The 14,317-nt window shown below is 30.3% G+C and overlaps 1 protein-coding gene across 3 annotated transcripts in view; it reads left to right on the top strand.

Moving 5' to 3' along the window:
• The window catches only part of LOC117174994 (neuroligin-4, X-linked), a 450,915-nt gene that overhangs the window by 314,635 nt on the left and 121,963 nt on the right, over window positions 1-14,317 (top strand). The window lies entirely within an intron of this gene.

Raw genomic sequence — 14,317 nt, 5'->3', positions numbered from 1 at the left:
TGGTTTGGCTAAACATGTTACTGACCACTTCTTGATGCGTGTTTCGTATACAGACATCGCTTGTGTCGCTAAAGCTACTAGGATTGGTTTTATTCGCTGATCATGGGCGCTCAGCGTTCGGCCCTCTGGCCGAACGCAAAAATTATCACAAAATTACTGTTTTTGGTCCTTTGACCTTTGATTTTAAAAGGTCTATTCACGAATGCGGGAGAAACGCAAAGACCAAGCGCAGAGCGCGATTGCCATCAGTCGGTGTGCTCAAACTCTCGAGCCAAACTCTTTTAACGAAAGAGAATTCACAATCACAAAATTACAGTGGTGGATTTGCTCAGTCTTAATTTTAAAAGGATTGCGCAAGAATGTGCGAAAATATAAAGACCGAGCGCGTGGCGCAAGGTAAATACATAATCGAGCGCGAAGCGCGTGAACCAACAGTCGCGCGGCCTAGGCGCGCTCAAACATGCTCAATCTTCACAAATCTGTGACTTTTAAAAATAATAATGGAAAAGTCTAATTTTTTATGCACAAAAATAAATTAAAATAATTAAAAGTTTTATTTTTCATTTGAAAACGAAACCTTCACCTAGTTAACTATTTCTTTCCAAATTTAATCATTTTGATGCATAAGCAGAAAAATACTTTAAAAATATAAATTGAGCATTTGAATCCAAACAGAGCGTGATATGGGACAAAGTCAAGAAAACACAATTATTACTTTTCCAAGGCCTGACGAGATAATCGTCACAAATTTGTGACTTTTAAAAATAAAAATCGAAAAGTCTAATTTTTTATACACAAAAATGAATTAAAATAATCAAAAATTTTATTTTTCATTTAAAAACAAAACCTTCACCTATTTAACTATTTCTTTGCAAATGTTGATAAATATTCCACCGGAGAAATATTAATAATTTTTAATAGAAAAATTATTAAAACTAATTCCATTTGCTTAAACAGCAGAAAATTAATGAATTAATGTTAATAAATATTCCATTAGACCAATAGAAATAATTTGTAAGGAAACATTTTTATGTGAAAAAATTATTTGCACAAATTACATTTATTTAAACAATATAAAATAATTTAAGCAATGTTAATACATATTTCACTAGAATAATAGTAACAAGTTCTAGGGGAAAAAACTGATTTTCGAATAAAAAATTATTCAAACAAATTCCATTTGTTTGAATAATTAAGAATTAATTAACCAATGATAATAAATATTTCACTAGACCAATATTTTCAATTGTAAGTAAAAAAGACGAGAATATAGTGCTCAAAAGGTCGATTGCATAAAGAATTGAAATAAAATTTAAAAAATAAAATAAAAAAATAAAAGATAAGGGAATTTCTTTTTTCGGATTTGGAAACAAATTGAGGGGATCGTAGCCCTCTAGCATGCACAAAAAATTTTCCATGCATTTTTGGACCACCCTAATACACAAAACTTTTAAATATATTTAAACAATTTTTGTAAATATTTATTTTCTCGACACAGTACTGCGCCGATCTTGAAGCCAGCCGTTAGCCCGTTCCGGGCGAACTGCCGATTATCTACACTGGAGATCCGTAATGGATCAGTACTGCTCTGGTAAAGCACTGGCCAGCCGTACTTGACATAACCTCTTCACCTTTAATTGACGCATTAATATTATAATTTCCACTATCTTGTCCTACAGTATTGTCAGAAAGTTGAGGATTTTTTATGAAAATTGAAAGTTTTTGTCCACTTCTCACTTAAAGCGAGTTAATAATTATTGTAACTGAAAAAGTAATCGTTTCAATAGTTTACTTTCGTTTATTACTGTTTTTTACTTGAGCAATGCTACATATTTGCGGCTTATTTATAAAATTTGCAGCTTGTCTTTGACCTTTTACTTTTGAATTATCAATAGATAATAACAGAACGTCCACAAGAATGATTTTGAAATAGTATTTCATTTATTTGTGAATGAAGTATTTTTACTCTGTCGCTAATGTTTTAAAATTATTAATATAAAAAAGAGGCACTCGGTAAATAGCTGTAAGAAAAGTTACGTTTAATATCATCCATTCGGCCATTTTTAGGAATATCTCAAATATGTCGGACTATTTAAGAAAAATATTTCCACAAAGAAGAAAGAGATCATTTGAAGAGTGACTCTCTTTAATGTATATTTATTATTTTTTCTATCAAAAATAAATTGTTTGAACCATTATTTTTGTTTAATTAGAATAAAAATGATCATAAATTAACTGAAAAGTATATTACATTCATTATTACCTGAGCAAGTAATGGTCGCTGGTAGTGTAACAAGATCGGAAATTTAAACTGTGTCAAGTTCGCTGATTTTGAAGAAGATTAAATATTTATTCAGTAAATCGATGATTCTACGTTTTAACCTGTGATAATAACATTAGGAGTATAAAAATTTAATTTAAGAAGAGCATCAAGGTCGATATGTCAAAGACAAAAAATATAAGAAGAAAATATCGCAGCCGACAGACGAAGAAAGTTCCAAATGATTCTGATTGTCTTTCAATTTTCAGAGTTTGTTTTTCTATGCGACAGTACTTCGCCCACGAATTTATAGACTTTAACTAATCTTCCATGCCATCGAGTCCATTGTTTTGCCTTTTTCTTCATACAATACAAAGTTGTAGATGTTCCCTTCTTCGGGTACTTTAAATTTGATTAGAGGTAATTGTAAAAGAAAGCTTGACTTTCTTCCAATAAGAATCTTCTTCAAGATATCACGTAATCATATTAATAGGCAAATACAAGAGTAAAAATCGATTTTTATGTGTTCTACAGGGTCTACAAAATAATAAATGCACATTATTATTTATTTTAATTGAGTAGTTGGTTTTCCATCTCAGAGTCCCTCGAGTCGAACTAATTTATGTGCTCTTACTCGATTCGGTATCTCAATCATTATTGCAGGATTCTTTTGAAAATAATTTTTCTACTCGTGAATTTTTATAAAAATTACTTTATGTTCTATATAAGCATCTAGATTTATATAGTAATTCTTAATCAAAGGAGTAAATAGCGAATTATAATGATTAATTAGTAATAACTAATGAACAATGTTACGATTGAAAATGATTATTAATTATGGATTTGCTCCCGTCGGATCCACCAAGAAGGGTTCCTTTTGTAATAGCCTCTCTCGCCCCTCTCGCAAGAGAGCTGTTGCTGTTTTTACAGTAGATAGAGCCTATACTGTCTATAGTCTGCAGTATAGTTCAGAATAAACAGTATAGAACAGCGATTCCCAAACTAGTGCCGCCGGCCGATGAGGCTGCCGCCGACAGGGGGATGCCACCCCGGGCCGGGCAGCTAGGCAGGTTCCGAGGCAGGCTTCCCGCTGCGACCAGAAGGCTACTTTCCTCGACTTTCGTGTACCTACCACGAATGACCCTTTCATTGTTATGAACTTCCAATAACGGAAATTATAAAGACTTAGCTCAATCAAATTTTAATTGGCTGAATGAATTTTGTAATATAATTTAAAGAAAATGAAAACAAAGTTTTTGAAAATCGGTTAATATCCGAACTAATGAATGAAATATTTACAAATCTTGTGAATGCAACAAAAGTGCGATAACTCTTCAAGTTATTATCCGATCTTCTTCTACCTTTTTTTGACATTTATTTGATAATCTAACAAATCTAACGGAACTTATTAAAATTCTATTGATTAATATTTAACCAACTTTTCATTTTTCTTAACCGGCTCTAATTCTCTAACAACGAAAAGGTCAGCGAAGCAAGCAACCGAACACGAACGACTAGCGTCCAGTGTCTCACTTGGGTTCCAGTATTGTGAAAAAATTTGAGGGTGGGCCCCTGCCGCTCCCCAGAAAGTGCATAAAAAGTTTGGGAATCGCTGGTATAGAATGTAGACTCTATACAGAGTTTATGGCTATATAGTGAAAATAGTGAACAGAGGCGCGATGGTCAATTCCACGCTGGGTACCTGGAACGGTTTTCCCAATAACACGGCTTCCCCTCACTTTGCCGAACTGTTGCCGTCGATGTTCATCTTAGGCTGGCGGAAATCTTTTGTACATAATTAATAAGGAGTAAAATTAGGAATATAAAATTTTTGAAATTCAGCACTTGGTGATTTATGAAGACAATATTCAAAATCGGTGAATTAGAACGATTCCCACGATATGTTATTTGACTTGAAAATTAAAGACTAACTATTCCAATATATGTGCGATTGTGAGGAAAGTTTTGCAGTCTCTTTCACTCAAATCCACTGCACTAGCTTCAATTACTTTGTGTATTGGTGCAATATTTTGCTTAGCTTGACAAGTTCCGAAAGCTGCAATTTGTACTGATTTGAAAACTTATTAACTAAAATCATAAGTTTGGTTTATTTATTTAACAATCTTACTCCTAGCCCAAAACTACGAATAGTCTCATTCTAGCTTCAATTTCAAACTTATTAACAAACATCATACATTTTTTAAAGCCGCTTCATGATCAGGTATTATGTAATTGTCCATATTTTCGATCTCTGATGTTTTGTGAAGCTTTACGTTTCGTTTCTCACAATGTTCGAAAATGATACTATTTTGTCGATGTATGTAAGACATGTAATAAGCTTGTTGCCACTTGGTAAACTCTCCCCTGAAAATATTGGGCAAGTCTCCCCGTTCATGCGTTCAATGCCATACAAATTTTAGTAATAACTGTTTCATTATTCCGATTTATACAAAATCATTACACTACTTTGTAAGGAATAACGCGATATATGATTACTGTACGAATTTTGATTACGAGAGTAAATGAATCCTTACAAAGTTGGAAAAAAATTACATTACTGAACTAAAATTTCTGCAAATTGTCGAATCTCGGGCTTAGTTAACTCTCCCACTGTCCCCTGGACTTTTCACATTAAAGTTGATGAAAAACATATATATATTTTTTAAATTAACCTAATAGTTATTATATTTTAAATTACATTGAAATTAATGAAATTACTTATTAAAAATAACACTTTACACAAACAAATACTTGAAAAATTATAATGTGGGGTGAAGGTGTTGTAAAAAATGTGGTTTATGGAGGTAGATGGAGGGGAAAGGTGTTATAGCTGTTTTATAGAAAATAGTCTTTTGACTTAAAAGTTTAAGGGTTGGGACAAGTTGTTTTATTTCCTAACTGACAATTCATTATTTGTTAAAAATTTGTTTTTCTAGATGAAGAATTTATAATTCTAGTGGAAAACTCATCTCTTTGGTTAAAAAATGTACTATTTTTTTTAAATTCTTTTTTTCTGGAATAAATTAATTTTTTGTTTGACAAAGTCACTTTTCTACTTTTGGTTTAAATTCGAATCTCTTATATAAAATTAATCTTTATGATTGAAAATTCGTTATCTAATTTTTACAATGCATCTCTTGGCAGCATCTGCATTCATTGAAATATCAAAAGTAACATTTTCTATCGAAACTCCATATTTGCAAGTTAAAAATTAAACTACTTTCTTGAAAATTTACATATTTGTTTGAAAATTCAACTCTGGTTTTGTATGTTGAAAATTTAAGTATTTAGTTAAAAGTTAAACTATCTTTAGCACAAAAAATATCCTTCTTAATGAATTAGTTTAACATTAAACCAAGTAGTTAAATGCAAACAAAAAAGACAAATCTTAAACAAATAATTGAGTCCTCAACAAAGGAGATTTAACCAAAGATAATTCACAACTACCAAATTACAGTTATAGATGTATATATGCATATATTATCAAGCGCAAATCACTAAAACGAAAAAAAAAGAAAAATATATACAAAATTTTTGAATTTTAAACTCAAAAAGGCAAGTTTTCAAAAAAATAGTTCAATTTTCAACCAAAGGGGATACATTTTTATTGTTTTAATGTTCACTAAGAAAATCAAGTTTTTATCCAAAGAGACGAGTTTTTAACCAAGAAACAATTTTGTTCAAGATAGAAAAAAATTCAACTAAATTGTTGAACATTCTAATCTGTTGTTTGGCCTAACTTGTGCATTTTATTTTTTTTTCTTCAAGATAGAAAAAAATTCAACTAAATTGTTGAACATTCTAATCTGTTGTTTGGCCTAACTTGTGAATTTTATTTTTTTTCTATTTTGAAAATGCTATAACTCTAGTAATTTTTGATTTTTCGAAAAAAGTCATTGAGATAAATTTTTTAATTTTTTGAATACTATGAATAACCATACAGGGGATTTTTGAATTTTTAAAAAAGTGGTCTCAAAAATATTCAAAACGTGCCCACTTTTTGAATTTTCATGCAAAATGGCTGACTAACGAACTTGACCTTTAGTTTAGGACACTAAACGAGTGTACCAAAGGGCAATCTAAAAGATTACTTTTTTCAAAAGTTATCGTGTTCACAAACAGACAGACAAAGACTGAGCGCATATCGCGAGGTGAATGCTTCATCGATCGTGAAGCGCGAGAATCAATAATCGCGCGCCACAGGCACGTTCAAACTTGCTAGCTACGCACACAGAGTGCTATAAGAACTTGCCCGCAAAGCGGGCAGATTTTTTTTACTATATGTATTTTTTAATCAGATTTTATAGCAAACTTCTAGATATTTTTGGTTAAAGAAACTTTTTTTAAAAATTTGTTTCGTCTTTCGTGTCTTTTTTCGAAAAATTTATTCTAAAAATTAAATTTTTTTTCAATCTTATTTTTTACGATTAAAAGAAAATATACTCGTCCTATTTAAAAACGATTAATAACAAATTTATAGATCTTCTTGGGCGAACAACTTTTGTCTTTTAATTTTAGTGCATACCTTGTGTCGTTTTACAAAAAATATTTATTTAAAAAAATGTATTAAAATAAATAAATTTTTTTTATTTTAAAGGTTATATCTTACGATTAAAGAAAAAACTAAGTGTCCTCTAAAAAATTATTCATGAAAAACTTGAATGAGTCTATTTATTTTTTTCATAGCTTGCGTTGTTTGTCAAAAATTAATCTTTTTAGTTTGATTCATTTACGAATAAACAAAAACTGCGCATCCTATAAAACAGTAATAATAAACATTTGTAGCCTTTTTTTGTGGATAAACAGGTTTTTTTTGTAGCTTATATCGTTAGTCCAAAAATTTAATTTATTTCTAATTTTTAATTTTTAATATTCTTTTTTACGACTAAAAACAAAAACTACGCGTCCTATCGAAAAGTGATTGTTAAAAAATGTATAGATCTTTTTAGGGCGCGTAATTCTGGTTCATTTTCGTACGATAAAATTCTAAATTTTCGACCAAAGCAAAAAATTGGTTATAATAATTTTGTAGGGCTTTCAAAAATTAACGTTTTTTTTCTGTCGACTTTTGTTCATATCATGCGTTGTTTGGCTTAAAATGCTTATTTTAGTTTGTTTTTTTGGATTTTAAAAATGCTCTAATTCTGGTAATTTTCTTTTAACAGAAAAAAGTCATGATAATGAATTATTTGAGTTTCTGAGTACTATAAATAACAGCACATAGAATTTTAAAATCTTGAAAAAATGTGGTTTTAAAGATTTTTGGTGTGATGAAATTTGGAATTTTCAACTTTTCGTCCAAATGAGAAAAGTTGTTATGATAATCTTGTGGGGCTTTAAAAAATCAGCATTTTTTCTTTTCACTTTTTTTCATATCATGCGTTGTTTGGCTTCAAATGTTCATTTTAGTTTTTTTCTTGGGATTTCGAAAATGTTCTAACTCTAATAATTTACTTTTTACAGAAAAAAGTCATTAGGTTAAATTGTTTAAGTTTCTGAGTACGATAAATAACTGTTCATAGAATTTTTAATCCTGAAAAAATTTGGTTTAAAAAAGTTAAGGTACGATCAAATTTTGAATTTTCAACTTTTCGACCAAATTAAAAAATTGTTATGACCATCTTGTAGGGCTTTCAAAAATCAAAGTTTTTATTCTCTTGACTTTTTTCATATCATGGGTTGCTTGGCATGATGTTTGGAATTTTGTTCCAAAATAGCTGGTTCTCGAACTTGTTTTTTCTTTTTAGGCCTTAAAAAAGTGTGCTTATTATATTATAACGAAAAAATAGTTCTCTTAAAATTTAATCTAGAAACAACATAATTCCCTTCCTGATCGATTCAGCGACTTAAAGTGCTGAACCTGCCTAATGTTAAATGGACTCGATCTCCTTTGAAATAATTTTTATAACACTGTTTTTTTTGAAAACTTTTTTTTTTTAATAGAAAATTCAACTATGACATTGTTGGTAGCAAATTAATTTTTTAAATTAAAGTGCGCTCTTTTCGAGTTAAAAATCGAACTAATTGTATAAAAATTTATGGATTTTTTTTTTAAATCGTCTCTTTTAGTAGCAAATTAATCTCCTTGTCTGACCATTCATCTTGCTGATTTGGGATTCAACCATTTTTCTGACAATTCTTTTCTTCTTAATTAATTTATTGAAGTGAAAATTTACTTTTCCATTTTTGGTTGAAAATTTATTGATATTTTGCATTACAATCTGTTTCGTAGAGAATTCAGCTATTTATTTTAATTGCCCTTCTTTTAGTTAAAAATTATCTTTTTAAATAAAAACTGAACTATCCCATTTTTCGTTGAATATTAAGTTCATAATTAAGGCTTCACCTGTTTTGGTTTAAAACGAACCTTTTTGATTGAAAATTCAACTATTTTCTTCCATTTTTTTTTAAATTAATTTATATCTAATGGTAAAATCTACTTATATTAATTTTGGTTAAAAAAATGTGTTTTTTTTTTCATATAAAAATCATGTATTCGTTTGAAACTTTCTAGATTTTGTAGAAAATTCGTAATTTCGATTCTACTATTTTTGGTTGAAAATTGATATTTTTAATTGAAAATTGTAATTTTTTAAAGAAAACTAAACTTCTTAATTAAAATTTCATCTTTTTTCAAAGATTCTATTATTTTGTTAAAAATTCCTTGTTTGGTAAAAAAACTTATTTATTTAAGAGAAACGTCGATTATATTACTTTTGATGGAAAAATGATTTGAAAAAAATGGATCTTTTTTGGTTAAAAATTAGATTTTGTAAACCGTCATTTTAAGGTAGGAAATTAATTTTCGCGGTTGAAAATTGAGGAGTTCTGGACAAGAAGGCGACAGGCGCTCGAGAACGAGTAAAAGTATTGTCCAGGATGTGACGTCAGGAATTAAAAGTGAAACTCGAAATTTGAAAAAACCAAAAATATAGTTAGATAGCTCTTGAAAAATTAACCTGAGTCTCCATTTACAGGTTTTCTTTCGGGCTGCAAATTTTCCAGTAAATAAATAAAAACTGACTTTTTTTAATTGAAAAAAAACCATGTTTTTTCACATTTAACTCGCTGTAAGTAATTCTTTTATCAAATAATTAACAAATTTCTTTTTGAGTTTTATTCGTGACACTCTAGCGGAGGCCACAGTATCCAAAAAGGGGCAAAAGTTAATTTCTAATGTTGTTTTTTTTTAATCCGAATGAAAAACCACGTTTTTAGACTTTCACATTAAAAAAGTGAGCGAGGAAATTTGAGCTACGACAAACTTCAAGCGGAAGAATTTTCCGCCAATGTATTGGTTAACTTTTTGGAAAATCTCAATTCGATTTGATTTTTAGTTCCATAATTATAGCGAGTTTATTACGAGCTCGCGACGCCACACCACAGGATTTTGCAGGGGACGCCGCTGGAACGCTGACTAGTGCGAGCGAGTGGACAAAAAAAAGGATGGGCAAGGACGATGTTTCAGGCTTTAGGCGGCGTCCCCTGAAATATCCTGTTGTGTCGCGTCGCGAGCTCGTAATAAATTCGCTGTAATTATGGAACTAAAAATCAAATCGAATTAAGATTTTCCAAAAAGTCGGCCAATACATTGGCGGAAAATTCGTTCGCTTGAAGTGTGTCGTAGCTCAAACTTCCTCGCTCACTTTTTTAATGTGAAAGTCTAAAAGCGTGGTTTTTCATTCGGATTTAAAAAAAACATTAGAAACTAACTTTTGACCCCTTTTGTACACTGTAGCTTCCGCTACAGTGCCATGAATAAAATTCAAAAAGAAATTCTGTAATTAGTTGAGAAATGAATTACTTACGGCGAGTTTAATGTGAAAAACATGGTTTTTTCAATTAAAAAAATATCAGTTCTTATTTATTTACTGGAAAATTTGCAGCCCGAGAGAAAAACTGTAAATAGAGACTCAGGTTCCTTTTTCAAGAGCTATCTAAATATATTTTTGGTTTTTTTCAAATTTCGAATTTCACTTTCGATACCTGACGTCACAGCCTGGACAATACTTTTACTCGTTCTCGAGCGCCTGTCGCCTTTTTGTCCAGAACTCCTCAATTCATCTTCTTCAATGAGGGTTCAATTATAGGGTCATAGGGTCATAGGGTCCACCTGATCGAGGTATCGTGTTTAAAATTTGACAGATTAAATAAAAAGCACTAAAGATCGTTTGTATTCATCTATCTGTTTATAGCTTTAAAGAAAGTTTATTCATAAATCGATGAAATAGGATATTACCATTCGAGTTATAGCACTTTGCAGATAATTTTTGGTTTGATGCATTTCGAATTTTTTATTTCGCGAATATTTAGCACTGACACCACTTTTGAACTAAATCGTCTAAACGTTTAAAAAACTTAATGTAAGCAATAAAATTTTTTACATTCGTTGCAAATCAACAAATAAGTATCTGCATACACGTAACCTATCATTATTTTTGGAGCATTTTCAGTCATTTCTAGCGGAAAGAAACAGAAACTTTGAACGTCAATAAAGTCGAGATCACGTGACTAAGTTCATTCATAAAATTTGTGTGTGAAGAATGAAATGATTTTCATTCTTTTCGGTCCTCACTACTTCCACACGGATTGAGATATCGTGTTCAGGATTTAGGAAATTATACCGAAAGAGTTAAGGAACTTTTGTATTCATCAAAATGTTTATAATTACGAAGAAAGTTTTCTAGTGAAATACTATAGGAATAGGAAAAAACTTTTAACGTCGATAAACCAGATGCCTCGATTAAAAAAAATCCAGCAACATCTAAAATGTGATACTCGAAAATCCGTCCAAGTCCCATCTTGAGAAATGTACATCTTCAGAAAATAATTGAAATTTTCTAATGGTTATATATTCTTGTGGATTTTTTGTACTGGTGCGAAACAATTCTAAATTATACCAAACCAATAATAATAAAATTTCGCCGGGGGACGAAAGACAATGCGAGTCCGACGCTGAGCCCCGCCGGTTGGTTCACTGCCAATAATAGTTATCAGCTGATCGATTTAACGTCAAAAATAAAACGTCAAGAACTATTGAAGTTGGTTGGAAAACTCCGAAGATTAAATTTGATCACATTTCTGGTGTTGCACTGTTTCCAATTTGAAATTTTATATTTTATTTTTAGAACCAAAAAAATGAAAATCATTAAACACAAAAATTTCATGGACGAACTTAGTCACGCGATGTCGACTTTATTGTGGTTCAAAGTTTCTTTTTTTGTCCACTAGAAATCGTTAAAAATGCTTCAAAAATAATTATTAGTTACGTGTGTGTAGATACTTATTTGTTGATTTGCAACGAACGTGCAAATTTTATTGCTTATATTAATTTTTTTAAGGTTTAGACGATTTAGTCCAAAATTGTTCTCAGTGCTCAATATACGCGAACCAAAAAATCCGAAATGCATCAAACCAAAAATTATCTGCAAAGTGCTATAACTCGAATGGTAATATCCTATATCATCGATTTATAAATATACTTTCTTAAAAACTATAAACAAATTGACGTATACAAACGTTCTTTAGTGCTTTTTACTCGTATTTAATCTGTCAAATTTTAAACACGATATCTCAATCCGTGTGGACACAGTGAACACCAAAAAAAAAATGCTCATAACTGGGGACTAGTTTGGTCACGTGGTCACGAAGCGCATGCCCTTAATTCTTTTAACTACAAAGGAATCATCCTTTAATATTTTATAGATTGATATAATTTATTATCATTGCTTAAATAATAGTCATAAATAGTCGAAATAGGAATCTTGCATAACATTGTAATTAATTGCAGGGCTATGAACATTTTTTCCCGTAAATTATGAAAAATGGATACTTTCCAAAGAGTACAGTCCTTTTTGTACAAAATTCTCAATTTTGTGAACAATTATACTGAATGTTAACATTATACTTTTCCATATATATGGTAAGTGGCACAATGCTTCTATTTTGTTCACGTCATGACTTTTTAAATTAATGATTACATGAAAATAATTTCCTCCAAAAATTTCACACTCAGTTAAATAATACCCACCTTTGCAGTACACATATTAACTATAGAAAAATAAGGAGAAACATTTCATTTCACAAAATTGTCGATTAGTTTTATATGTTTAGGTATTACCTTTTTTTCTGTAAGCACCTTTATGTCTTATAAATTATACATTACTTCTACGAATTATTTTCGTATAAAATAATACCTTTTATTTAATTGTATTCAACGTATGCAGTTCTTATCCCAGGAAAGCAGAAAATGGATTCTGAGAAGAAAATGGTACAAAATTGTTAAAAGAAGACAAAGAAATATACTTAAAAACATTGGAATCTGTTGAGAATTTGGTAATATAAAATGTGTTCCTGATTTTTCTAGGCAATCGGTACATTTGAAGAAATCTGCATTATTTATCCAATTTCGAAGTTATGTAAACATTTATTTTGCGCCTTATGTAGCCGAAGAAATTAATCATTTTAACAAAAGAAAATCAAATTATTTATCAAACAGGTAATTGTCAAATGCTGATTAATGATGATTTATGAAAAAAATTATAACAATGCATTGGTCAACAATAATTTCAACTAGTGACTGTTTGTCAAAATTCAAAAAAATATTGTATATGGCGCCATCCAGTAAAGTTTGATTTCCAAAAGATTCATCGGAAACGGTACCTTCTGACTCACTAAGAGATCGATCTCTTGTGAAACAGCAAAGGGGTTTTATTAGTACAAATATGGTTGTCGGCTCGACGCAAGCGCATGTTCAAAATTTCCCAAGATTAGGGACACTGACGCCAGGAAATAAATTATTTTCATATCGGAGATTAACAGTATTTAGTACTTGTTGATAAAAAAGTTTTAAATTATTCTTCTATAAGCTCTATTGTTCTCCATTGATAAAGTCTCAAAATAATCTAGATCAAAATTATAGCTAGTATCAATATAATGTTTAGTAAGAGCAGTATGAACAGTATGAGCAACTGAATCTGGATGGGAGATAGATTACCTGTGTTCGCGATTAGGGGTTTCTGTAGGTCTACTAGCCTCACCCACATAATAAAAGGGACAGACAGAGCAATTGCATTTACAAACAACTTCGGAAATTTTCTTTTTTGAAAGTGAGTCTGTAAGATTGTTAAAAATTTTTGAGAAGTTATTAGTTGTCTTGTAAATCATCTTGATTTTTTTTATGTTAGAACTTGTTAAATTTTATCCGTTAAACGTTTATGTAAGGGCAAACTGTGGAAACAGCTTTTGATTCTAAATTCTGGATCTGAAATTCCAAGAATTCTGTTAAAAAGGCCTTTGACCAAACTAATTTTTTTGCAAATAGGATAAAAAGATTTGAAATTTTAGTAACTACCAGACCAAGTTTACTTTTGATACTAATCAATTTTTACAAAACCATCACGTCTAGTGACGAGAGTGTCAAAAAAACAACTAATTTTGAACTTTTCTTCAACTTCTATAGTAAATTTAATATTGGGATTGTAAGAATTTAATTTTCAAGAAGTATTTCGATTTTACATTCAGGAACAGCTGTGATTATGTCGTCTGCGTAACGGAAGAAAAATGGAACGGAAAAAGGGAGACCCACAGCTAAGCCATTTTTGTGTTAGTAAGTGAAACTTTAAGAATTAAAAAAGGTGAAATTTAAGCATAAGTCAATGCAATTTAAGAAATAATAAAGTGGAATGTCGGTAAATTTAGAAATCTCAGGTCATCTTAGAAGCACACAGTTTGAAACATCAGGTATAGTAATTTTATCAAACATGGAAACTATATCTAAAGAAACTAAAACGTGATTAGGAGGGATACTGCATGACGTAATCTTTTTTACAAAGGATAAGCTACGAGGGTAGTTCAATAAGTCCTTAGAATGAAGTATAAAAACAATTTTTTTGGGTAAATTTTTTTTTACTTTTCAACATAATCTCCTTGGAGCTCTATACACTTGGTCAATCACTTTTCAAGTTTTTTTAATCCTTCAGAAAAGTGCGTTTTCGGAAGTTCCTTAAAATAAGCACTTACAGAGGCAATGACGTCTTCGTTGTCTGGAAATCTCTG

Source organism: Belonocnema kinseyi, chromosome 6 (genome assembly GCF_010883055.1).
Source record: "Belonocnema kinseyi isolate 2016_QV_RU_SX_M_011 chromosome 6, B_treatae_v1, whole genome shotgun sequence".
NCBI lineage: Eukaryota > Metazoa > Arthropoda > Insecta > Hymenoptera > Cynipidae > Belonocnema > Belonocnema kinseyi.
The sequence above is the reverse complement of the archived record's forward strand: the minus strand, read 5'-3'. Positions and strand labels throughout refer to the sequence as shown.